Source organism: Mchenga conophoros, linkage group LG13, assembly GCF_057382185.1.
Source record: "Mchenga conophoros isolate Kocher_MC1m ecotype Shallow Benthic linkage group LG13, M_conophoros_male_GT1.1, whole genome shotgun sequence".
In the NCBI taxonomy this organism is placed as follows: domain Eukaryota; kingdom Metazoa; phylum Chordata; class Actinopteri; order Cichliformes; family Cichlidae; genus Mchenga; species Mchenga conophoros.
The window spans coordinates 21,030,488-21,056,423 of record NC_140538.1 but is presented as its reverse complement, the minus strand read 5'-3'; the positions used below and the strand labels follow the sequence as shown (position 1 = coordinate 21,056,423).

Here is a 25,936-nt window from a genome sequence, read left to right as displayed (position 1 = left end):
AGCTATATGTTAGATATATGGTACTGGGTCTACAAACACCACACCTGGTAATATTTAGAAGAGAATGTGGGTCATCAAATTATTTTGAGTGCAACTAAAACCAACAGTGACAAACGGACACTCCTTGAATCCTAATTATTAGCTTATTAGTTTCTATTTTACACAGCAAAGACAAACTATTGAGGAATTTCATGGGAAAAATTAAAAACGATTTTTAAAAAAAATATAAGGGACTAATAACTCGTTTGGCACGTGTGCCACGTGTCGATATTGTATTTAGTCAGACTCTGACATCACTTCAACAGCTCTAAACTGTTTCTACCTTGACATAAACTCTAGAAATCTACAAGAAATCTCCCCTTCCTTCTTACCAGAGCAGCACTTCACCATATTTTATCTTCATATTGCTCTGAAGAGATAAGCCTTCACCTCATCATGACGGGGCCCTAGGGTAGCCATGCAAACCCGCCCTCGCTCTTCATGGCAGAGGACCATCAATTCAGGGTAGAGGTAAAATTCTACCCCTTGGGCTGCTAACATTATGCCATGAATGCTCAGTCGACCAGTGTCACTCACACCCTTCTGCTCCCCTCCTCTGCCAACCTCACTTCCCCTAAGTCCTAAGTGATACATGAGCCCCTGCCTTGTGGAGCAGAATGGCCCATCCAGGCAGAGCTGACAAGACCCAGTGTCTTAATGGAGCAATACACCAAACGGGCCCTTTGTTACCCTGACCAGCTGCATATCTGCCTCCCCCGCCAACAGCCTTGGCTCTGATAGAAGTGTCTCACAGTATCGACAGCTTCTAATTTACTCTCTCATCATCACTTGCCTCATTTGCTCCTCAGACACAATGCTCCCTTTCTCTGCTTTCAGGTCAGCCATTTTGATTGCCAGCAATTTGTTGATTAGATTTTTCTGCATCCAGTGTTTAATTTGTTCGCCAGCCAACAGACATATCAAAGTCAGACTTAAGGAAACTCGAGCATCAGTCGATTTTCAGCTTTTTCATTCCCGGTTAAAAGCCCGTTTGACTGATTTTGTGCCATCAGACATCAGTGCATTATTTAGTTTCAGTGTGTCTGTGTGGTAGCATGCACCAAACATCACAGCTTCCAAATGGTCTCTAGAAGCTGTTGTCTTCTCTATTAGGGAGCCAGCAGATGTGGAGTATGACTGCAGTTCTAATTACTGAAAAAGACAAGTGTGGGGGATAATTACACAGTGGAAGTGAGGCAGAAAACAGAGTCTGGGGCCAAAGCTCTGATCTGAGACTAGAGACAACTCTGGCGGTCCATCACCATATACAGCCCAAACTGCATCAGCACAAATACTTCTCTTACAAGAAAATTGCTTTAAGAGCAGACAGAGCTACTGTGCACTACTGAGCATATTCCAACTTTAGCGCCGCTCCATGAATGCAAATGAGCAATAATGTAAACCTACATAATTACAAAATGAGCGTGCCGCAATAGGGTTTTTATAGAGATGTTTAATAAACATCTCTGCATCTGCACATAAAACATCAACATTCTCCAAAGCCTTTACTATTTTTCAAGGCACAGTTTAGCTTGGGGCAATGTGTATGTGCAGTACATCTCACACTTTGTAAGTGGATCGTGAACACTACCAGAACATGTTTGATTTGGTACAAACAAGACACAACGTGCATCCATAAATCTGCCAATGAGGTAAAGTGCAATGTTAAATATTTGGGTAAAAAAGCGCTGCTGGTTTTTAAACAGATCACAGATCAAATCATTCCTATTTCAGATGTTAATGTATCTGATTTTTATGTCGTCCCTGCATGACACTGCCTCGGCTTTTTTTTTTACTGTTTACTCTTTTTGTAAGCTGCACCCATGAGACAGCGAGCACGCCTTGGCCTTAATTGCAGGATTAAACATCTGCTTTTCCTGTTACTGAGTAGTCTAACTTTGTAAGTAAGCTCACTAAGTGGAGCGATATTATTTAATTAGATGCATATCTTATGGAAATGATGCCGCACAATAAAATTAATCTGGAAAAGATCAGGAGAAACAGACCGCCAGAAATAAACAACGCATGTGTCGATGGCTGAGAGGGAGTTTGGTCGTGCAGCATACTGTGTTTGAGATGTACATACAGCTCTGCCTCCCCCTTATCAACAGCCAATGTAGAAGCACCTACATAAGAGAGCTGTGCTGTCCTCTATCTCACACCATTGCATGTATCTACCAACAAATAAATATATAAACAGAGAGAAAAAAAATATGCGTGGGTATGCATTGTATTTCTACACTGCGGTGCAAAATATATGCTAATATTAGCTTGCACTTAGGTGTTAGGCAGGCGTGTTTTTATCAGCCCTTGCCAGCAGGCCCGAGGCTCTAAGAGATGGAAGGAGCAATGAGGAAGGTGAAATCCCACACAATCCTATTAGAGTGGATTAAGGGGCAGCTTTCTTTCTGTTGCCACTCTGCTGCAGGTGAGCAATTGTAAATTGTAAAAAGAAGAATAGTTATGACATGGCTGGTTCTTACGGCGGTCTCCTATTGTGACACAGGGCAGCCATTCATTTGGTTTTCTTATTTGAGGCTATCTTTAAGTCAACATACGTGACATTAAAGTTGTTAGGTAATGATGTAGTAAGCTAAGGATAATTTGAACGTTGTCAATCAATCCACCCACACAGAAAGGAAGCAAAGGGCGATTTTGTACCAAAGGAACTGTGTAAAAGTTAAGTTATACTTCGAAGTAAAAAAAAAAAAAAAAAATCAATGTAATGATCAGTGGCAATTTTGACTTCTGAATGCTGACTTCCAGAAAAACCCATCCTCTGCAACATCTCATGTGGTTGTGGATGCACAGGTTGGAAGATTTCAACATCCACGACCAATTAGTCCATTAATAAGGGAGTTATTGGTGTACAGTTGAAACTACTTTACATCAATGGCATTTAATGATCTAATCAATGATATGATACACTTTATAAATGAAGGTTTTCCCATGTGTACATTTGCATATCGCTTTAACTACCCACATTCGCACTTGGTTGTGACAGTGATTCGAAGTGATCAAAGAGATGAAAGACGATTTTGTAGAGGGTTGCTCTTTGTGTGAGAAGTGTATGCAGCGTGCATATCTGAGTGCATGTGTGTATATGCGGGCTTGACTGGCATAGAGATAGCTGCTGCCTCATTATGATGACAGAGAATGAGGTTTCTCTGGGGTGACTGAACTCAATTCAGATTAGATAATAAAAAAAAGTGGGCTTTTGCATTCTTGATCTTGGCTTTATTTATTCCCATTTCTTATTTTTTCCCTTTCTTGTGTCTCCCCCTCTAGGAAATGGATAGGCATTTAAAGAGTCAATCAGAACAGAATGAAGGGAACCATATAAGCTGCTTCATTTGCATCTTTAACACCTTGACCTGCTCTACAGCTGCATCACTCCTCCACACTCGCTGTCTTCCGTTAGCAGTTAATGCTAGCCAGTAGTCTGCAATAGCTCAGAAATGGTAATGTGGAAACAACGCTATTTCAAGCATCCTAAAAGAATGATGTAACTTACCATCTTTTACACTTTTATCCCTATAATACATCTGAAAATTGTGCTAATCCAGTGGTTCTTAACCTGGGTTCGATCGAACCCTTGGGGTTCGGCGAGTCGGTCTCAGGGGTTCGGCAGAGCCTTCACCGTGACATGCACGGCTCATTTTGTGCACCAGTAAAAACATATCTATGTCTTGAATTTGAAAAAAATCCTATTTTATTTTTCACTAAAGAGGGGTTCAGTGACTGCGCATATGAAAGTGGTGGGGTTTGGTACCTCCAACAAGGTTAAGAACCACTGTGCTAATCATTTTAAATAATTAATGTTCTTTTCATGTCCACACGAAAATGCTTCAAATAATATAATCAATCCCTGTGTTTTCATAGGCCTGTTTCAGCCCATTATTGTTGCACTATACTTTGTGCTACTGGATAAATATATCGGCTATTTGTAATCCGATGATTTCATCACCCATTGTATTTTTGATGGTGGCTTTAATTTATTTTTTTTGCTAGATTGTGTTTATTTAATAGTCTTTCACCTTGAGAATTCAGCTCAGTAAACAATAAACTTATAAAGCACATTTTTAATAGCCCCACAAGGGGGTGCTTCCTTCCTTTTTGTTGAGCAGAGAGTTTTACATACTCACACTAACTCATTATATATTAGTAGCAAATGTAGCGCCGGAGAGACCTGCCATTATTTGGCAGTCTCAATTCCCGCCAAATTACAGAGCTAACAAGCTATCCTGGTGTGCTAGGTAAGCTAGTTGTGTATTGCTAGTGCTTGACATGTTATAGGTTGTGCACACTGACAATTTAATAGCCGCCATTTTAGAGGATTAAAGGCTTCTTTCACGTGTTTCCTTAATTTTTTAGGCCCACTGCACACACCTGTGACAGTTAACTATGCTAGTAGCTAGATTGGTATTAGTAGCTTGCTAACATTTTGACACATCTATAACCAATCAATGGTGACATTTTACTGTCAAAATGCGTATGTGCAGACTAGATTATATGACAATTATATGTTTTATCCATTTTATCCATTTCTGTGCCCAACATTTAGTTTTCTATATCATGTTTGTTTTATTTTCCATAGATAAACACCAGCAGTGAACAGTGACACGCCAACTACTCATCTGGTCCTTTTCATTTTCCAAAATTACCTTTAGAAATAGAAAGCCAGAGGTGAAAACAGACAGGATGAACAAGAAATAGGGAGATGTGAAGAAAAAGATGCTGTTGATGATGAATCACAATGTGCCTTCTGGGTAAAGAGCTCACTGACTCAAACTCATCCAGGACCTAAGCATGTGAGGGGAGCAGACATACCCTTGAGTTAACTGAGGGGGTCTCTTTTTCTCTCTCTCCTTCTCCATCTTCCAAGTCTCTAATCCGAAACCGGACACATTACTCAGCCGACCTCTCGCTGCCTACCGCACGCACAGTCAGGTCTCATTTCCGTTCATGCCAACCATAGCCTGGTCACCACCGAAACCACACAGACCACTGCAGGCACAAAAGGCTGCCCACTCTGTCTGCTCGGATGGACTCTGCAGACCAATGAGGGAGCTGGGGGTGGGTTAGGCAGAGTGGTTAAACAGATATAAAGAGCAAAGCGTTGGAAGAAAGGACACAAAGGAATAATCGAGAAAGAGAGCAAACGAGTAACACAAGATGCAAGTAGGTTCAAGACTTAAAGCACATATAAATAAAAAGAGAGTGTTTTTGTTCTCATACATCAGAAGAGGAGGAGAATGAAAAGACTGCAATCTTCGCTCTCTCATTCGCAGGTCAATAACTGCCTATGCTCCCACTAGAGCAGAGGAACATGTACTCAGATCCCTATCAGGGCAGCTATCATCTCTTCTGCCTCAGAGAAGCAAAGATACTGTCATCCTTGCACTATCGCAGAATGACATCAGCTCAGAGACATGGGAGTAATTATATTATACAAGCTCACAACACACCGGCAGCGAGACAACACCAGACACCATCAACTTTCTCCCTCCTCGCTCTCGTTTTCTTTCTTCACTTTCTTCGTGTCTGGTGTTCTTTACGATAGCTTTTCTTTTATTTCTTCTCTCTCTCTTTCTCTCTTTTTTTCCATTCATTTGCTCTGTGCAGCAGTGCCAGCGCAGAAGAGCAGTGTTTCTAATCCCTTCAACCCTTAGCTCTGAAGCTGGAGAGCATTCAAATGGATTATAATCACTTAAATTGCTTCACCCACTTTGATAAAACCATCAAGCTTTGAAATGCTAAAACTCCTGGTACTGTTGATTGAACGAGTGTTAGGTGAGGTCTCAGACGTCTAAGTACAACGCATACTCATCAAGAAAATGAAGGTTGACTCCACCCTGACTAAATGTATGGGCTTTGACTCTGACAGGATGGCAAATATATAAACAGCATAGGCAAAGTAAGCAAATGAGGATATGGCAGACACGGCACAAATTGGAACTGTCATTCATCAATAAAAGTTAGATGCAAAAATGGCCAAGAAGTCAGTTTTCCTATTGACCACTGATTCCTAGTTTTACCACAATAAACTATTTTCCCACTGGTCAGATCAGCTACTCACTCTCAACAACTGGTCCAAAAGAAAACACGATAACCTAGTTATCCAACGTATCGAGTACAGTACCCATCTCTGGGAAAGAAGACTATCACCTCTGGGAGTGTATCCGTGATGAATGGTATGTCTGCTACTTAGAGTTGATACTGTCTGAACCTCATTACGGCTAGCCCTAAACAAACAATGCATCACACTCCAACTCAATTTCATACATCCTGACCATGGTAATTTTCTTCTTCTTTCCACATAAATCAATGACACTCAAGTTCAATACAAAAGGAACAAAAGATGTTTGCTCTTACAGTAGTACTCGGATACATATATATATATATATTAGAGAGAGAGAAAGAGAGGGAGGCTGCAATGTGACTTTTCCTATGAAATTGCAGGAATTGTGAGCTCATATTGTCAGAAAATTTGGGACACATGAATGGCTAGCCCACCATAGGGGCTGCTCGAGTTACTAAATATAGCTTCGTATTAAGTGGAAAAAGTGAATGTTCGTGCCACAGAAACAGAGATAGTTTGCATACTGAACTAACTGTCAGCACTCTGTTAGCTTTGCTTGGCCTAATCACTTGAGACAATGTTAAATGCACTGTGACAATAAGAGCGAAAGGCAGGTACAGTTACATAAGTATTCTAAATAGGATTAGATTTTAACATTAACAAAGATATGAGAGACAGAGCGAGACAGATGGGTGAGGGTAATACATCGGAAGAATCCCTTTTATGTTAATAGATGGAAACTACAAATACAGTATGAAGCAAAAAGAGTTAAAAACACCCTTTGTCTCGGTTTTACTGAAAAAGTGAGCTGCGCTTGCTTAATTGACACTCTGTCTAAAGAACAAGCCCCATGAAAATTAAACCAATTCTGTCACAGCATTAGACGACAGTGCTGGGGCTTTACAACAGCAGGGTTTGTCCTGGAGCAAGGTACTATGTTGAACAGCATGCCTCCCAGTTTGCATTAATGCACCCTCTGTGCTGATCAACCAAAATCAGCAATCATGTTAGTGAGAAGACTTTTTTTTTTTTAATCGGCCTCCCTCAGACTCTCATCGGTAATCACAACGTGAGGAAGCATTTGCACTAACTGCTATATTAAGTCATGGAATCTGTCTGGAGGCAACACCCCCCCCCCAAAAGGTCCTTAGGGAGAGCAGGAGGCAAGCTGAGTGTTGTCCGGCACAGACAGGTCATGGCAGAGTGGCCTAATTGCCTCTCTTGTTGTCTCAGTAGGCCAGCAAACCTCCCAGCTCCCTCATCATCACTGAGGAGCACTGACTCCCTTGTTCAGGCAGGTCTATCTGTGCCCAGTGAGCCAGGATCCAGCCTTGCTTCTACATTGCGCCAATAAATACGTCCTCATTACACCAATTCAGCTATGTAACAGAGTTGTAACTCATGATTCAAAAGCTCGTAATGCTAAACTTGAATATCAGAGAAAGCACAATGTTCCTGTAGACATTTGTTGTGCATTGTTAAACAAGGTCTGTGATATCCAGGGTACTTCAGCATTACGTCAGTGTTACACCAGTAGTGATTACGTCACTCAAAAATGCCAGGGCAGTATGATAACTAAGAAAAAAAAAAAAAAGCAGTACTTTTTATTCCAAGTATCATTTGCCTCGATCTTTAACATATCTCAGGACCTTGAGTGAAAGTGACAGAGCAAATTGAAAACAAGTACAGCCAAACAGGGAAAAAGAAAACAAAAAGCTGCAGCATTCTTAAAACCCTCATCACAAATACTGTGCCGAGACAAGCACACTGCAGTCTAGCATGAATAGTTGGCATGAGGTTATATAATTCCTCATATTCTCCCTGCTTTCTTTCCCCTTTTCAGATGCTTGGATCATGATCATTCTCGCCCCAATGGGCAAAGGGGCCTCATCGATACTCCACGCAGGGCAGGGGCCAGGAACAGCTCGACGTCCCACAGAGCTGAAGGCAACTCATCTTTGTCTATTCCGAACACCCAGGGGCAACATGGAGCGCCATAGCGTTATAATCCTGGCTAATCTGGACACAGTGGAGCATCTGGAGATAGGGATATGGCTAATCTCAGACATGGAGGGCACTTTGCTGAGACAGAAAAGGGGATGGGTCTAAGCTAGACTCGCCCTGTCGTACAGAGCTGAATACACATCTTGTGGGAGTTTTAGGTATTACAAAAAAGAAAAATGACAATACCACATAAGTAATACTTGAAATTGCATTGGCCGTAAAATGTAACAAGAAGTAAGCACAGACTTTTAAAAGTAAACACCAATGATGGACTGCTTGAGAAATCACATTACCTAGGGATTGCATTAATGGTAGGATAAGAAAATACTTACTGTGCCCTGCTCTTAGGGATGCAGGAGATCTGTGGATAGCAATAGGCACAATATGGTGGCGCTTGTTTCCATTGGAGAGGTGAATGTGGTGGAGACTCTCCACAGCACCTGGTTCTGACCCTGCCACAAAGCCCAGGGCAATGATCCACAAGGCCAGATGGGTGACTGAAGCTGAATTCCAGTTTCGGGGCTGTGGAACAGGCCTCAGGGGAGCAAACTGTGTCCTCCAGCCTCTGAACATCTTCCCTGAGTGGCCAGATGAGGCTTCAGATCAAGGTGGAACTTCAGCGAGCCTCACAGCCCCATACTTCTCACCTTGCCAAATCTCACTATGGCCAGAGACATTGACACAGATCCACAGGGAAATAAACAATCATTTAAAAAAGCCAAATAAAAAGGACCGAAAAAGCAAAAGGGACACCTCACAAATTGTCGGCCGTGAGGGAAAAATGCTTCTTGCTGTTCTCCAGTGAGTTAAGAAATCCACAGCAGCACCCAGGTAGGTAAAGAAGTATTAAAAATCATCATAGAAAAACAATCAAAAACATTCACAAGAAATTAGGGCAACCTCAAACAGCAATGGAGAAATCCCAGCTTGCTCCAATTCCCCTAGTTCCCTTGTTTTCTCTGTTTCTCCCCTTAACCCTCTATTAAGCACTCACAAAATTAGAAGCATCTTCACATTTAAAAAAAAACAAAAAACTGTTAATATTCCAAAAAAATGCAAATGCCAGGGAAAGAAGAGAGCCTACTTAAGAAGAGACTGACAGCCTCTGTGCAAAGTGATTTTCTTCAGAAAATCAAAACAGACATTCTGAGTTTCCCTCTTTTTCCTCCTCCAGTGGTCTCAAAGGTTGTCCAGAGGAATGGGACCATAGTTAAATCCGAGTCTCATTTGCATGTGTTGGACAGCTGCAGCAGCGTGCAGTAGACTGCGTGATTGTACCTGTAAGTTGTGCCAAGTAGCGCACTCGTTCCCCATCTAGAGATATCTGTTCTCAGTGAGACCAAGCGATAGCAACGCCGGTACCTGAACGAGCAGCCCTGGGCAGGAACACACACTCACACACAGCCAGCATCGGCACCGCCGTTCCAGAAGATGTGCGCAAGAGGAAGAAGGGAGAGAGGAGCAGGAGAGGGAGGAGAAGGACGGAGGGAGGGGGGAGCCTCAACAGCCAGCCAGGAAGCAAGAGGGAGAGTGGCTATGCAAATGGGCAGCATTCACATAGCGAATCACTGGAGTCTGAGTGCATTGCAGAGGAAGAGCCTATTTAGGCAGAATAGCAGGATTTGGAGCTATGTCCTCCAGCCCTTATTCCTTTCACAGTCTACTCTCTCTTTTCAGTCTTTCTCAATCCACTCTCCCGTGTGAACACTCTTCAGCGGTTTAAAAAAAGAAAAAAAAACGAGAACGTGGGACAGGCTAGACTCGTTTCGTTTTCTACTTTTATCATCTCATCCTTCAGCATTCCTCCCACTCCTCCTGCTCCCCTTTTTATGTGTGTCTCTTCCCTGTTCACTTTCATTGTCTGTGAATTTAGGGAAGTTTTGTGACAATAGTCGTCTGGATTAAAAAAAAAATAAAAATGGAAAGAAGCAGTCCAGCCTAATCCTCGCCTCTCCATTGCTCAAGAAAACCTACTGCAGAAGAGTGATGATGCTGCAGCTCATATACTTTAAGGAACTCTCTCAAACACACACACGAACATATGAGCAACCATAAGTACGAACACTCAGACACACAGCGACACACAGACACACACGTATGTAAACAAAGCACGCACAATGCCAGAGCCCGCGGTCGAGAACTGTCCACAGAGAGGGTGCTGAATCCGGGCAAGTCTGCCTTGCCTGCTAATAAAAGACCATTTCTCACAAGAGCGGGAAGGCTGATCGCAGTGCAGCAGGGTTACAGGAATGTAGAGAACATGTGGACATAAAAGCCCTGCTGATAAACACAATCCGGTTCAGCTGGGAAGTGTGCTCAGTGTTCAGAGTTCAGGATTGGAGAGCACAAGGCTCAGCTGCAGTGTGCCTGCTTCTGTTTGCACACTGGCTATTCAACATCCTTCTCTTCGAAACGCAGTGTCCTAAGCTGAGGGGAAAAAAAAAAATCTGCAAGCACTGCTGAGCTGATCTTTACGGTTTACAGGGAATACACAGGCATTTCATGCCCAAAGAAAGCCAACTTAGCCAGCGTGACACAGAGGATAATATGCCCTTTCCAATTTCTCTGAATATTTCGTATAATCAGTTTTTAGTAGAAATACATGCAGAGAGTTGAATACTCACTTTTAAAGCATGGCTGCTATCATCTGAATTTAAATGTAGGAAGAACAATAAGAGCAGGCACATACTGTTACAACATTAAACTCTAAGAAAACTATGATCTGCCATCTGGAAGGAGGACAGATGAGGATCCCTCATTTCTCTCTCTTCTAACTAACGCTGTGTTCCTATATAGTAGTAAAAAGCAACTGAAATACAAAGCAGATGCTGCACATATTAGGCAACTGTGTTGCTCTCACCTTGTAGAATCTCAATAACGTGGTGCAGCCACCTGGTGCTAAAAAGTAGGCAGCATGGAACCTCTCCTCTGTTCTCATTTGCAATGGTGAAAAGGAATGTTCCTGCTGAATGTGTTTACACTTTTATAATTATCAGCAGTGCAATCTGCATAATTACGCCTAATAAGGCAATCTATCAGGGCTGCTTGCCAAGGACAACAACCTGACTTAGTGTGTCCTTAACTGCAAACTTTTGCAAAGAAACGGAAGGGGAAGCTTCATTTGAGAAGCTAAATATCAGGGTAAATACAGGTGTTATTTAATGGAAATGCAGTGTTAATATCGCAGCGCCCAAAATTATTGGCATCAGCAGTGAGCAGTGATACTTTTAGCACGTTTATCATTACTTACTTGTTCATTTGTGCCCCCAAGTGGTGGAATTCTAAAGTGCACCAAAGCTGTGTGGGTTTTTCCGAGCCAGCAGCTTATGTTTGATGAATCGAGCAGAACAGCAGAGTCTCATCAATCAGCAAGATTCAATAAATTCAATAATAGAAATATTGCTGAAAGCCTCACCAAATGCATCATATTGCTCCAGATCCAAACTTTAAGAGATATAAATTTGAAATTCTGATTCTTTGCTTCAAGATCGTCCTCTATTAGGGCATCAGTTAATTGTTCTGCAGGTTGCCCTTTGATCTGGTGATGTGTGGGATCATTAAAGTATGAGGCGCAAGGAGGCCATGCATCCAGCTTGAGGTGAAACATTTAGCACTAAATTCCTTCTGCCTGCACAAAAGCAAACACCTGAGCCCATGAGGTAAACTAATTTACAGATCTCAGCTGCTTTAACCAGATGATTGTACTGTAGTGTGTTCGCCACAAAATGAGAAAATCCTGTTCCACAAGAAAGCTTCCACCATTAAAGAGAGCTTTTCTTTATTATTTACTATTGTGTTCTGACTCCAGCTCCTGTTAGAGAGATGTCTCCTTAACAGAGACCCAAAAACAGCTTGCCTTTGTTTCTATTTAAGACCCAGAGGATTGTGTCTCAGATGCATGCGATGCTCTGAGCATATTTCCCCTTTTGAATCAACATCACTCCGATTTACTTTTGTTTGTTTGTCTATTTTCTTTGCTTTTTAAAGCCACAGAAAATTATTTTGGAAGAAAAAAAGACGGGAAATAAAGGAGAAATCATGTGAAAGATTGGGGCTGATTTTTCAGTGACAGGAGGAGAAATTTGGCTTGGGTGTAATAATCCCTCGGAGAGTAAAACGCTAGAAGAGAACAAGCACAGAGCACAGAATAGCCCATGTTACTCACTTACGGCTGCAACCAGTGTGGACTGAGCTGATGAGATGACTTTTTGGAGGACTGGAGGAAAACCGCAGGGACAGCAGCAGATGGGTGGTCTAAGAGTACCTGACCCGACTGGAGCAGGGCCTCTAAATCAGTTAAAGAGCCATCAGGCAACACTTTATCACACACGGAGAGACCCTTTAGAGAGAGGGTCAGACACTTACAGCCACTTTGACAACAATGTTTCTCGTTCTCAAGTGCTACAATTATGTTTACTGTTGCTATTAGAGGGGAAGGGGAATAAAAATCTAACGGTGTATTATTTTAATCAGCACATTCATCGAATTCCCAAAGGTGCAACATCCCAACACCTTGCACATTGTTTTCTAGGCACACACTGCTTGATTGAGCATGCAGGCCAAGTCATGCATGAAGCAGGTATACCTGTTGTGTGCTGGAGTGACACATCTGTGTCAGGCTCAGCAACATATGTGTCCCAACAAATGAGAGTGTTTGGAGACCCATTTCTCCAGGGTATACCAGGTGCACTGGTGAGGAGATTACAGTGCACCGTGTATTAAAAGAATGACAAGTGAGAAATGCTAATTGTACAAAACTGATCCTCCCACCAGGATGTAAAGCAACGGTGACCATGAGAGCAACCGCCTGCGAGCAGCCGCAACTCAAATTTCTAGAGCGATCCGCAAAAAGAGAACAATTACTGTAGCAAAAAAGTAACACCCTTAGTTTTGTCACCAACACAAAGGTATACAACGCTAATAGTCTCTTCAAACGCTGACATGCAAAATGAAACCTGAACTCTTTACAACTGAGAGTTTTCCGCGAATATCAAACGTGTCATTACTCATCCGAACACCACAGAGAGAGAGAGAGACAGAGGAGCAGACAATGCTCTGATGCTAATGCGTGCAAGTGTACAGAAATAGAAACACGGCGTCTTAGTCTTAGTCATCACGAGATGTGACATGATAAGAGCAGACAGACAAAGGGAGTCAACACTCAATACAAACATACGAGCTGTAGAGTATCTCGACACAGCCGGGGTGCCAATACGTTAGTGGAATATGTTACACTGTTCCTGTCTATCAGATCGCTCAACTGTATATAACAGAGTGAGGAGTGTAAACTCAGACCCTAACACATCATACAAGCATTAACTGGTCATTTCCCATTCATTTGCTTCTTAGCATCTCTCTCAGATGCTGGTGCTGGAAAGCCCTATAGAATTACATCTAAATCAATCCCAAAAGTCCTCTTTTATTGAGGATCGACAGTATTTCTCATTGGCTAACACAAAAGTGGTCGTGATATGGTATGAACAGCATACCTATGCATGTAAGCCTAGGGAAAAAAAAATCTGTAAATGCAACTGTTTATGTAAAATGCAGCAAACATCACCAACCACACGAGAGATTTGTGCTGCACACGCTGTTCATTATGCAAGCTGTGAAGGCAACATAAATAACAGCACTCAAGCTGATAAAACAGCCCGCTAATAGGAAATAATGCACATTTAGTGTCGCAAAATCAAATCTGCAAATGGCACTGCATGGTGGTGTAATGGAACGGCTTCATTCTCACTTAGAGCAAAAACAAAGAAACCAAACTCCACATTAATTCTCATTCCTCCTCACGCTAATTTTCTTTCAATTCACTTAAACATAATAATTAATTTAACGGAGCTGCTAAATGAAGTTAAAAAAAAAGTTTAAAAGCTTTTTTGGAGGGATAGCGTTGACACTGACAGCTTTTGGCTTCATTTTTAAATACTGCACCTTGTTTTTTTTACAGTGTTTGGTGGTGTGTGTAAGAAGTGGCACTATATTGAGTTGAATAAGGAAATATCTAGCTGTAAAATCTTCAACATTATGCAGAAATTGCTCTGCACCACACTTTGTCACCATTAATGCGCCGTGGCAATTACAGTCAAATAATGCTACTGTTTATTCCTTTCGCGGTAAGAATGCGCCCCTACAAATACTGAACAGATTCAAACGTGTGCACGTTAATGCACATCCCATTACCAAGACTAGAGCACCCCAAACTACACAGACAACAGACTGAATTTTGTTTTTCATCGCACACCGACTTGTTTGTATAGCCAATAGTGTGCTTTTGCTCCTTTTACTCACTGGATTCTGCCTGATGTGACCAAATGGTAACCCCCCCCCAGACACACACACACACTACCACCAACACACACACAGCCCTCCTAATGCATAAACGCTGGCACAACACTGTTATTCATTTCCATAAAACCATTTAAATACACATTAAGATCAAGCATGCAGGAAATAACATTCAGAATTCCTTGTGCGTAAGTATAAATAGAGGCTGTGTGTGGGTATGTACGTACACATTTATGTCTGTTTCAGTGAGTGTGTCTGCATGTGGGATGATGATGCGTCTGAGAATGCAAAAACCAAATTCTAACTGTCAGTAAGAGAGAAAGGGGTCACAGGTCGACAGCTTTTCTGGACGCGTTTTCTCTATCTCCTCTGACAGCTCCCAAGATACAGTGGGGCCACTGAAGGTGCCCTGTCTGTCTGTCTCTCCTTAAATTCATCAGAAGTAGATCAGTTCCATTCTCAGAGTGCTTCGTCGTGCAGGTCAAGGACAGGCAGCGCCTCCTTTCAGAAGTCCATAGCTACTTTGTTAATGAACATTTGCGCTAAGCTGAAACTAACTGGGGCAACAAAGGAATAATGATCACACTTTAAAAAAAAGGCTTTTCCTGAATATGAAAGTATTTATAAATAGAAATCTAATTCTGAAAATGTTGGGTACTGTGTAAAATGTAAATAAAAACAGTATGTAGTGATGTAGTGCTAATCTTATAAAACAATCTCAATGCAAAAATTGTGAAGACACTAAATGGGCTATGGAATGCTTCCAGAAGTCATCATTAGTGAACACAGTTCATCTTCCCTTCACAAACGCAGGTTAAAGTTCAGTCATGCGAAGAAGAAGCCACATGTGAACATGCTGCTCAGACATCATCTTCTTAGAGCACAAGATCATTTTAAACGGACTGGGGCAAAGCAGAAAGCTGTGGTCAGAAAAATCAAAATGAACCCCGCATCATCTAAACTAAAGAGGAGAGGGGGCATCTTGCTTCTTATCACTGCTCAGTTCAAAAGTCTGTATTTCTACGGTCTATGGTGATGCATTATTAGTACCTGCGGAATTGGCACCTTGCACATCCAAAAGACACCATCAGTGCTGAAAGGTTTATACAGATTTTAGAGCAATATTATGCTCTTATCCAGATAAGATGGTTTTCTGGGAAGATCTTTCGCATTTCAGCAAGATAATATTAAACTGCATCCATTAGAGCAGCATGGCTTTGTAATAGAATAGTCCTGATCCTGACCTTTCACCAACTAAAACATTTGGAGTATCATGAAATGAACAATAAGACAAAAAAGACCAGGGACTGTTGAGTAGCTAGAATCCTATAAGAGAAGTGAATGGGACAACACTGCTATTCCAGAACTCCAGTTGCTGGTCTCCTCAGTTCCCAGTGGTTTGCAGACTGTTATTACAATAAGATGTGACACAGCAGGAAACATGGCCCAGTTCCAACTTTTTTTGCTGCCATCAAATGTTTAATATATTTCTTTAAAATTATTAATTTTAAACATTTTCTATGATTTCTATGTTCTATTGTGGATAAAATACGGATTTATGAGATTTGCAAATTACTGCCTTTAATTTTGGGGGGTTTTTTTAGATTTTACACAGTTTTTCATTTTTCTCAAAAGCTACTTGCCTGCCTTTGAATGAAACTCCTTCCTTTTAGAGTAAAACTACAAATAAAGGAAACAATCTGCCCCTGTTTTACAGGTGAACTACCATTCATTTCATTCTGTTTTTTACAGTATTATCAAAAATACCAAGGCAGTCTGCAGCCACTGCCAATGGTCAAACGAGAATTCATCTAGATACAGTTGTATGATGAAAGCATTTCCTCCATACACAAAGTTTAATCAATGATAAATATTACTACATGTTTTTTCAGTATTCTATTTTTTCAAAGGCACTTGAAAACCTATTCATCTTCAACGACTTGACATGTAAGGTCGTACAGTTTGAGTATCTATTACCATGTTCTTCCATTCTTTCAGCATTTGAAGTCTTTCAAATAACATGAAATCATTCAACAACAAGTGAATAATCAGAATCAGAATCAGAATACTTTATTGATCCCTGGGGGAAATTATTTTTTGTTACAGTGCTCCATTTTAAACCAACATTAAGACAAGACAGACAATACGCTAACTAAGAATAGTACAATAAGCTGGTAAATTGTCCTGTCTCATGGGACTCTCACCTTATGGCACACAATTCAAAGACTGTACTTCACTCCAGAAAGAAATTTCATACTTAAAGCTTTTTCTGTTCATGGCACAGTGTGCAGAATGTACTGGGCTGTTCTTACTGGCTATCAAGTGTTGAAAAATAGCAAGAAAATGAACAATTTTTATGAAATATTACATTAGAGACTCAGTGCCTTTACTTTGCAACAGTTGCTTAGTGTCACATTAGTCCCCAGAAGGTTCCCAGCTCAGTCTATTTGGTAAAAAAGTGAACTTTTGATGGTGGTATCAACCAAAGTAATTGGCCAAATTAAATCCATTGCGCAGAGAATGATAGATTTCGATACCAACATCAAAATGCTATCAAAATAAACACAAAATAAACACTAGTGTATTTTAAAATGCAATTAAGTGCTCCCTGTAAGTCAAAGTGCACAATAAGTGTTATGGTCCATGGGTCACTGACTCAAGGTTTTGAGTTTTGCGATGTTTTCAGTTTTGTTTGAGCTCATGATTTGCTCATATAGCTCTTTATCTAGTCCTCTCAGTATTATATTGTTTTCAGGCGCTTCTTAGTTTCCCTTTGCTTCCACTCTGTGTTCCTCATTAGGTTGTTTAATATTTAGTTATGGTTTTAATTGATTACTTTTTATCTTCGAAGTCAGTCATGTCTCCGATGTTTGTTTATCTCCTGTCCCCGTGTGAAGTTCACATGTCTTGGTCCTAAGCTCAGTGTTGTTTATTCTGATATTCGCTTGTCTTGTGCATGTTGTGTTCAGTTTTACTTCCCCTGTCTCACTAGTTTGATTCTGTTCAGCTGTGTTCCCAGGTGTCTCCACCCTGCCCTAATCTCCTCATGTGTATTTAGACCCTCCATTTAATTTGCATCTCGTCTTTGTTGGGTTCTCACTTATGGTTGTGTTTTTGCTTGCACTTGGTGGGCCTTTATTATTATTTATTTATTTATTTTTGAAAATTTGCATTGCACTTTAAGTTCTGTATTAAAGTCTTTAGGTTTAAATTTAGGTTCTGAGTCCTGCGTTTTGGTCCAAATTCTGCCTGCTACACAGCCAGCCTTGACAGTAAGACCAAAGTTATTTAACAACTTGAGTGAAGAAAACCTGTAATGACAAGACATGCTTGCATTTTCTGCTGTGATAACAGTACATGCAGGGAACAAATTCAGTGGGAAGCAAAACCAGCACTGTCCCTTCCAGCATATAGAAAGCCATTCATGTCCAAGTGTATCAATAGCCAATGGCCTGAAGCAGAAAATGTAATGTATACTCATAAAAAGCATGTCACATACAGAAATGAGAGGCTGTGGCTTCAACTGTCTGCACAGAGAGGCACTGCAGGCATCTCTGAATTTATTTTGTGTGCCTACAATAAATGGAGATTTAGAATTGGCCTCGTGCCTTCTCTACATTTTTAGTAAACATCCTGTTCATTTCAAATGCTTCAGTATAGTAGAACGCTTTTATTTGGATTTTATATGGATTGCAGAAATTCTATAACAAGCAAAGTCCATTTCCGACTAGCCTTTACTACTGTTTCTTTTATACAGTGAGGTGGCAGCCTCTTACACCAAACGGCCGGTCTAAAATATATTTCAAGCCCATTAACCAGGTTTCCTCTCTAAACCATTCACACAGGACAGCTCTATCGCTGGTTCTCACTTTGGCTAAGGCAGTGACTGATCTGTGTGGGCTTTCCACCCTTGCTGTCTACAGATAAGACAGGATTTGATTAGTGCCACACATAAAATCTGTCCTTTGTGTGTTAAACCTTTTGGAAGTTAGCTTAGTTCAAGGACAATTCAAACTGAAGTTCTATTTACGTTCCCCTAGAGAGAGGAGCACCTGCATTGTCTTAGACCTTTGTGCATATTGTTATTACTTGGAAAGCACAGCAATGCTCAGACATACTAAACAGTTGTTTGTTTGCTATGGAGATGGCTGGCAAACTACCTCTTGAGACAAGGTTATTCATTTGCTTTGTGACAGCATTTTACAAGCTCTAGATGCTCTTGTGGCTATACTGCAGGAATAGTACACGACCTGTAATGTATGAAATCAACATTTCTTTTATGTTAAAAAAAATAAGTAAAAAAAATGTTTATTTAAACAAAATGTAAAACAATGGGAAATTTCAATGTGTTGCTGCTGGGTACATGAAGTAAATGACATAAAAAGGCCGTAAAGCCACTGTGAAAGGTTACCAAAAGCCGATACACTATACTATGATACTATGAAGTGGACTCAATGGACATTTATTAGTTACACCTTGCCATTACCAAGTCACCCCTGTTTGCCTTCAGAACTGCCTTAATTCTTTTGGCATAGACACAACAAGGTGCTGGAAACATTCTTCACAGATTGAGTCCATATTGATGAGACAGCATCACATAGATTTACTCTTGCAAATCCATTATGTGAATCTCTCGCTCCACCACACCACAGAGGTGCTCTAGTGATTGAAATTAAGATTTTCTGAATGCAAAGTCCATTTCAGTACAGTGAACTCATAGTCACAGTAAAAAAAACAGTTTGGGAAGATCTGAGATTTGTAACATGATGCTTTGGTCATAAAGGAATGGATTATTATTATTATTAAGAAATGCATTACTGTTGTCTTCCTATCGGCTCAAAGCCCAGAGAACTGCTGCTTGTGGGATATTTTCTCTGTTTTTGAATCTTTAACTGAAATCTCTTGAGATATCAGCAGTTTCTGAAATACTCAGAGCAGCTGTCTGACACCAACAACCATCCCACCTTCAAAGTCACATAAGTAACCTTTCTTCACCATTATGATGCTCAATATAAATTTCAGTAGGTCGCCCCGACAATGCAACAGTGATAAGAACAAAATAGAATATTCTTGCAAAATAGGAAAAAAAATAGTTATAATTTTTTTTTTTTTAAATGAGAAGCTCTGAGGAAGAGATGCCGTACTTTATGCACACCTTTTTTTTCCTCGTGTCATCTCAGTGACTGGATTACTTCAAATTAGAAGTGAGGAAAAGTGAAGCCCAAATGTAAGTGAAGGAGAGTAACCGGGAGATTTTATTTTTGTTTTTAATTTGTCTTTTTTCCTATGGAAAAACACACCAACGTCCCTGTTAAACTAACTCTAAACACAGTCAACACTTTCTCCACGGTTTTGATTTTTTGTTGGGTTTTTTTAGATTTAAATTTTTTTTTATTGATGTAGCATTGAGAAATGTGGACAACCCCTCCAACATTTTGGCTCATCTAAAACTAAAGGTAGTATGTATACAATTCCCAAAGGCAAAGTTTCCAAAACTGCCTAAAATTAAAAAAAAAAAAAAATATATATATATATATGTGTCTGCTTGTGTACCTATGTTAGTGTGTGTGTGTGTGTGTGTGTGTGTGTGTGTGTGTGTGTGTGTGTGTGTGTGTGTGTGTGTGTGTATATATGTATATATAACTATAGCCAATTGCTCCAATGACTTTTTTCTTAATGTGAATTTAAATACAACATCCATCAGTGTCTCAAAGAGCAATTTACAGAGTTAAAGTATATTTTTTTTCTTCTTCAATTAAATGACTTCTGACTGTGAAATCCTTTAAAGAATGGTTATAGAAGCCATCAAAAGTTTTTTAAATAGAACAAGTAAGCAAACTTTTTTTTTGTCCCAGGGATGTCTTCACGTTTTGCCACAGTCCCCCTGGGTGTCATGTTCAATAGCCTGTGTTTATGAGAGAAGGGAATATTCACAGTGTCAGTGTATCACCCAGCAGGATAGTTTAGCTGATACTCTGTATCAACGCTTTAATTAGTATTGTGTTGTGGAGAAAGAACAACTCCTTATTTCCTGTCAACATGCCCCTGTGGGCTAGCGATTAATAAAAACCACCTCAAAGATTAGGTTCTCACCACTGCACTGCAATGAGTTCTAGATGAGGTTGTGATTAGAACATAGATTACGTTGAAAGACAACTAAATGTGTGGACTGCTTGTGCTCCGCTTTGGTCGCACCACATACTGTTCACTGACACACACAAAAAAAACTGTTCAGCATACAGAGGTCTATGTGGTGGAGGGACACACCACAACTTTATTACAACATATGAACAGCAGGATGGGTTTATGAAGCAATCTGACATATGTCTAGCACTGCTGCTCCTACATTTTAATGTCACTGTGCCAGCATGCGTCTGCATCACATACTAAGTTAGTAACATGCAGCCTCACAGCTGTATCCTTTGTTTATCCATAAATCAAGTGAAGTATTAAGTCATGTATATGAATTTAAAACAGATATTTAAGCCTTCAAAATTCTCGCAAGCTAGCTAAAAGATGTTAGTTATTCTACACCACTTCCTGCAGAGATCTCATTGCTTGGGCAAAGTTACAGACAAGTTACAGCATCCAGGGTGGGAGGAAAGGAGACCTAGTTTCCATGCCAACAGCCTTTACCCACATATGGCAACTGCTTCCTGGCACAGAAACCCATTTAAATGCAGATACTCAATCACCATAGAAAATTACTGAAAATAATCAGGCCAGATAGTGACCACTCGAACTGAATTGGAGGTGGAGGACGAATAATTGAAAATTAAAAAAAGAACACAAAAATAGGACAAAACAGCAGAGCCTCTTTGAGACTGATAGGATGTGATAGAAATCTGTAGCAGCACACCGTCTTAGTGTCCATCTGGGAACAGCAGGTATGGGATGTGTGTAGATGAAGATCGCCATCCTCTTGTACAGTTTACAATGTAATGGGTCCATCTAGACAAAACATCATTTCACATCATTTGAATTAGGTACTCGCTTCATAATACTAAACTACTGGGCTGCTCCACTCAATAGCTTAACAGCCCCATAAAACATGTTTGCCTCTATATATTTACATGTTCCAGATTCTACCTCAGGCACTCAGCCAAGCTGATTTATTATCAGCAGGTCACACCTGTAAATACTGCAGATGGAAAAAGATCGTAAATAACACATTTTCAGTTTTGGATTAATGCATATTTACTGTTCTAGTGGGCACTGGGCGTCTATGATTGAATACAGCGATAAACTACAGTAACACTAAAGTGTCTGAGTAAAGAAAAGACATTCCCCAGTAAAACAGGCTCAGTGATGTGTTTTAATAGGTATTTTATACAAGAACGGAGCCAGTAGTTCTGGGAGTGCTAATGCAGAGACCACTTATAAAGTAGGATCATTGTTCATTGTTGGATTTCATGACAGAAAAATAAAATACAAGAAGATTTATTCATTAGGGAAAGATAGGTTGAGCAGGTGAGTACACCCACAATTCCTCTAATAAATTGCTGTTATAAACCATTGGTAATGTAAAGATATATACATCATAATTAAACTTTGTTGATCCGTAAATATTAATATAGACTTTATTAATGCCACACTGGAAGAAACTCACCTGTTACAGCAGCACAAAATAAGGCGCAGCTCATAAAATGCTAAAACTGCTAAAAATGGATCAATTCCAGTAATATTTGTAAATATAAGCATGTATCCTTTTATTTCTTATGTATAAAGATTTGTTCCCCATTAAAAACTCAGATTTGTCTTTTATTATTCTAACTTTTGAAAAGCCTCCTGCTGCCTTACAACCGATCAATTGTATGTGCTATACTTCCTGCAAGCATGCATGCACATTTGAGCGGATGGCTACCCAAGTGAATACACAGAGGCACTTAAGACTGCCTCTATTATATCTCGGGGCACAATGGCTGTTCAAAGCTAGGCCAAGCGTTCAATACAGATGAAGCCCAAATATTTTCAGACCCATAGATTTGTTTCTCTGAGTTGCATTAAAAGACACATCCAGGGCAAAGATAAAATTACTTCCATGTGACAGCAGGCTGTTAACTCCAGTACCTCATATCCCCCTGGCCCCACTGCTGGACTGGGTGTCCCCTTGTATCGATTGGAATAAAACTAAGTGGTATAATTCCTGCATGCCAGCACAAAGGAACAGGGCAAACTGTCTGTGGTGCTTCCTGACTATGTGTGTTTATCTGCATGACAAATCTTAAAAACAAACACAACTGCTCTGAAAGAGCGCTGTTTAAAGAACAAAACAATTTCAGGAATTTTCTTGAAGATTTAGAAGAGACTGTTCATGTAAATCCCTCGTGCTGCGGCTGACTAATATAACTATGAAATGTGCAACACTAGAGTATCCCAACAAAACTTACAGGCTAGTTTCTTTCATTTTATGATTTTTCTTACATTTCTTTCATTGTAACCTTGAAAGACTGTTTGAAATAATTATTTGAATTCTTGCTTTTGTACTGTAGAGTGATGCAACACCTCAGAGCCAGTGTGTGAGTTTGTGCGTGCTGCAAAGAAGCTGCCTTTAGACAATATGAAGGAGGAGCGTGTAACAAAAACAGGATACTTTTACTTTTGCATGTGCTCAAAATAAAATCCGACCAATCCGGTGGCACGCTTGGGGCCCAGACAGACTATTCTCTAGCTACAAAGGCACAAGAACGAGCACTGACTTAGACATTACAGCTCAAATGAGGAGGGTGGGGGGTTCTCTTTGCCCCTTGGGCAGAGACAATGGAGACTAGACCCACATACAGTCTCCATTGTTGATACAATATTGACATGGCACTAATAGCTCTGGCTACGGGACAGAGTAGAAGAGCAACCAAGCAAGATGGAAATCGCGTGAAGGCCAGGCATACCCCTTGCTGTATCCTCTCCACAACACACTTTAGCTAAACAACAAGCACCAATCTATTTGTCTCTGTACATTACCCTCAGATGCTTGACCACTACAGGCACACTCCCTCAGGAGTTCCAGACTAAAGTTTTAAGTCCCACCCACACACGCATACACACACTAAACCGGCTTCTGAACTGAAACGAGAGCATTATCCCAAAAAGAAGACTCACGCTCAAGCCTTTAAAAAAAGTGCTTACAATCTTTTTCTTTGGCTGCTTATCTGCATCTGTTTGAACGTGCAGAACGCCCCTGATGACTTCACCACACACAGATACATGCAGTCTGGCTCTTCTGTCAGGGTCACTTAAGAAAATATGTTCCAAATGCCATTTCATTCCTGCTGGCAACCAAAACAGTTTGTAGTAATAAGACCAAATGCATGCTTAACACCATTCACAGCCATCATAACTCATTTTGCATGGATGACTTTCTGAGAGGAATCTGATTCATCTTCGAAAGCATCGCTTTGATTATTTTTATTTTTTTTTTACACCGACTGTAGGTATCCAGTCGTGATAATTTGTTCTATAAATACAATTCTAAGTTATTATGTCCATAGTTCATTCAAAAAAAAAGAAAAGAAAAGGAAGGGAAAAAAGAAAATACTGGCACATCAGTGTTTGGGAGACGATAAAGAGAAGATCTGAAGAGAGTTTTCATCATCTTTCCCATCATTCAGAAGCGAAAGGTACAGAGCTGTTATGAAGCTGAAATACTTTTATCATAAAACACTGAAAGCACAGCCAAGAAATGATGCTATACTCTGAAAAAAAGAAAAAGTGCTGCGTGTATGATGTCAATACAAGCCACATATTCAGTGTTAGCAAAGCTTTCAGACATCTTAGTGATTCAAATCTTAAGAACCAATTTGAATCAATTTGATACACAATGCCATCCTAAATGGGACTAAAACACCCTTCAAATATAAAAATGTAAGATTGCCAACTAAGACATCAGTGTTGCCACTACTGATGTCTTTCATTTGCTTAAAAATGATGCCAAGTGACTGATATTTCCACTTCTATGTGCAGCTTCAGAGGGATGGACGTTTTCGCAGGATGGATACAATTGTACCAGTTACAGTACAACAAATCAGTCTGCTGTAAAGCAGCATGTCTAAGTCAAAAAGTAAAAATTTTTATGGACAAGCCCAAGAGATGCATTGTAACTTTAATTAAATTGTATAAAACCACTGTTTAATAGCCTGGATTATCTTTCAGTTTTTACAATGAAAAAAACCTTTTTTTGCATTTAATAACTGAAAAACTTCAGAATAAATAAATAAAAGTGTATTCTTAAAAATGATTACAATGAGTAATGAAAAAGTTAATTAACAACAAAAGCACAAAGTATTGGGATCAAAATGATGCTTATTTTCAGCTTGTAAGCTAAATATTTAGAAACTAAATTGTGGTATTATGCTGTCACACATGTACAATTCACCCTGGCTGAATATTATGGGGCCAGGAGCTGTTAGGTGATTTTTCCCTTCCTTGCGATAAGGCAAGATTGGAGAAATATCTAGAAATGCACATAGCTCCCCAAGTAAGTGGCTTACACAGAGGCCCAGTGCTTTGTTGTAAATTGCCTGCATTTCAGCTTATGCAAATATATCAGGTAAAAAAAAGTGATGTGTTCTTCAGAAATGCTGCTATCCTTCTTTTTGCGCCCCCCTCCCCCCTTCTATATATCCCCATGACAATCCATCAACAGAGATAAAACCCGACCATCTCAAGCTTCATTTTTCTCACTCACAGATATTTCCTTCAGCAGACCCGGGCTCTCTTGAGTCGCTATTCTGAGAACTAGCTCAGTTCATCTGTAGTGAAAGAAATTTCTTGGAAAGTATGTTTTTGTGGTTACATATTAAATCCCTCGGGTGTACACATTCATCCATCCCATTGCTTTGTCAGGTCAGTAGGAATAATGAGACTAGCTACAGTAACTAGACTTAGGTAGAGCAGTTCCGCTCCGATATAATATATGCAAACATGCCCCATGAGTCTTCCTGCTCCCAATGTTGTCAATGAGCTCTGTGGGTCAGAACAGGATGAATATGTATGACAGAAGAAAAGGAGAAAAAATAACGTTCCAAGCTGGATTTCTTTTCCTTTTAACGCACAAGTTAGGTTCACACGGAGTTCACCGGCAGAAATATGCCCCCAGCACAGCCCTATTTCCTCTGTTGATCCAAACACAGCCCGAAGAATGGAAGGTAGAACAGAACAAGCAAAGGAGGCGCAGGTTCACAGCAAACTTATACTCAAACATATCATGGACAGAAGAATCCTTTTAGTCTTATATCTGGCTGCAGATATGTTGGAGGTATAGGGCTGCATGAGAATCTATTAACACTTTCAGTTGATAACAAAAGACAGGGGTCTTATCAAGCAGCTAGAAGTGAAACAGAATGCATTAACATTTATGGTGCTCTCTCCTCTGCTTTTGTGTCATCTCTAGAGTGCCCACTCTGTTCCTCTCTCCTTAATGCACTTCGGCACTTTGCTCATTCACCTCTTGCTGTGTGAACTGCTGCAGAAGAAAATAATGACCAAACAAAAATCCCTTATGCATGTTTTGCATAAGGAAGT

At 40.3% G+C, this 25,936-nt stretch overlaps 1 protein-coding gene across 14 annotated transcripts in view; it reads right to left on the bottom strand.

Annotated features, from left to right (window-relative positions):
* Window positions 1-25,936, bottom strand: part of LOC146561237 (neurexin-1a) — a 259,720-nt gene that overhangs the window by 96,062 nt on the left and 137,722 nt on the right. The window lies entirely within an intron of this gene.